Source organism: Lactuca saligna, chromosome 1, assembly GCF_052625555.1.
Source record: "Lactuca saligna cultivar CGN05327 chromosome 1, ASM5262555v1, whole genome shotgun sequence".
Classification (NCBI taxonomy): domain Eukaryota; kingdom Viridiplantae; phylum Streptophyta; class Magnoliopsida; order Asterales; family Asteraceae; genus Lactuca; species Lactuca saligna.
Genome location: NC_136417.1, coordinates 76,971,496 through 76,973,706, shown reverse-complemented (window position 1 = coordinate 76,973,706; position 2,211 = coordinate 76,971,496). Strand labels below are relative to the sequence as shown.

At 30.6% G+C, this 2,211-nt stretch overlaps 1 long non-coding RNA gene across 2 annotated transcripts; it reads right to left on the bottom strand.

The window, feature by feature from the left end:
* Positions 1–412: 412 nt before the first annotated feature.
* On the bottom strand, positions 413–2,004 carry LOC144999707 (uncharacterized). Of its 2 annotated transcripts, none has more exons than XR_013660971.1 (3): positions 1,794–2,004; positions 1,520–1,700; positions 413–1,030 (listed from the first exon to the last, which is right to left on the bottom strand). It is a non-coding gene; the product is annotated as an uncharacterized LOC144999707 (long non-coding RNA). The 2 variants fall into 2 exon arrangements; XR_013660972.1 differs by having other exon boundaries at positions 1,834–2,004.
* Between the last annotated feature and the right edge of the window lie 207 nt (positions 2,005–2,211).

The window sequence follows — 2,211 nt, the reverse complement described above, 5'->3', positions numbered from 1 at the left end:
TAATTATTGTGTTATTGTATACATAAATACGGACCAATCAATTTTACTTATTTTAAGAAAGTGAATAATACATATTATTAAATTAAAGATAATTAGAAAATACCATCTAATTTCATTTTAAGGGTATTTTAGTCAATTAACATAAATTTAAAAAAGGAAACTTGCATATTTTAAGAGATAATAGATTCTATTAATTTTAAAAAATCTGATTGTAGTGATAATAATTCTTGGATATTCTGACAAAATATATTTATCAAAAATAAAAGTATTCTTGAATTATAAAATAATAAAAATATTTTTTAAAACCTATTTCTTGATCATAACTTTAAAAACTTCTTGGAGAATAACAAATCCTTGAACCATCAATTGAATAATAAAAACAAAAATTATATTAATTTTTATAGAACACGGGTAACAATTGCTAAGAATTACATTTATTGTTAAAGAATAAAACTAAAAAAAACTTTCAAATAGAGAAAAAAAAACATCAAAATCTAACAAAGATACTAATACATTCTAAAAAAATAATGTTGCTAAGAATCACTCTCAATTTCATGGTCCATTGTTCAAGCATCAGCTGCTTCTGTGGAAACAAATCCAATGCATAAGTCAGTGAGAAAATATTCATATTCCATTCCAACAGAATTGGAATTCGTGATTCCATTCTGATAGAATTGGAATTCAAGATTCAGTTACGGTATTGCATCTGTTGGAAAAATATCCAAAGTAAAAAAACAATTTAATGAAAATAATATTGCATCTCTCACATTAACAAGTCTATAAATTCCATCTGGAAAAATTTCCTTTCCTACATATTATAAAGATTTGAGCATGCGCTAAATTAATTATACAAATCCGATGAATTGATTTGTAGTTGTAGCAGACAATTATCGTTACAATCAATCACATAACCCACTCAGAAGTAGTGTTGAGAGTTGGATGTAAGAGAGGACCACTGACAAACCCAGGATTTATAACCACCAATCTGATGAAACCGAAAGCAATGCAGAAGGCTTTTGTTATTGAGTACCTGTCATCAATGAAAACAAGATTGACCTCTGGTGATTTCATTGTTAACGCTTAAGAAAAAAGACTGGAATGTTGGGTAACAGGGTTAGCTTTTTAAGAAGAAGGTCATTTGTATTTGCATAATATTGGTGTATTGTACATATTCAACAACTTGCTTGAGATGTAACAGATATTTTATCAAGTACAATTGAGTAATTATATTAGTATTATCAACAGCAACAGAATTATTTAACTAGTGGATTTGAAGAATGATGGTTAATTGGTTAGTAATTAACAGCACAGACATCCTGATTGCTAACCCTAGATTATGTTGCAAATCAACAGTCCAGTTCGTCTTGCTATCAATTGGCGTGTGTTGTTGGGTTGTTGATCCCTAAATTTATTATATGATCCTATTTGATCTAATATCTAAATCAGTTCATCATTGAGTTAATATTGCAATGGAAATCAGGAATTAGAAAATCGAATTTAAAGTAGAAACAGTAATTACCAAAACTTAAACTCGGGAAGACGACGGAAAAAAAGGGCAGAACTTGTCGGATCTCCGAGAGGGAAGAGTAAGGCCATCGAAAAGGTCTTGGAATTCCGAGAGGAAAGATCATCGCACAGCCTTTCACCTGGACATCCAGTCCATTCAACGCTACAGTCCTTCTCGTATCTAATCCCAATCGCTGATCGCAATGTCAATCAACAAACCCCAAACCAAATCAATTAAATCTAATAAATTCTAAAAATGTTAGGGGGAAAATCAGATAGTGCATTACAGTTACAATTTTCTGCCACGCATCGCTTGTTGCATCTCACCTGACATTTCATTTATTTTCGATTTTCGCTTAAATCACCACGACGTCGAGATCTTCTTCTTCGACAAACATCCATTTCACCTCGCCACCAGAGATGCTTCTTCCCTCGGTCTATAGTTGCGATGAACAGTGGCTCATCCTTCGGAGAACTGGAACGGTTTAATGAGGCGATCAATTTAGGGTTTTCAGAAATCGGTTTTTTATATAAAGTGGAGAACGAGATTTAATAAAAGTCAATATCATGATTATAGGAATTAATTTTGGAAGTTATTAAACAAATTACTAAATTACCCTTATTTATTTATTTATTTAATTTTTTATTTAATTTTGATTGGCCCACATTTATGCATACGATAACACAATACTTAGTTAAAAAAAA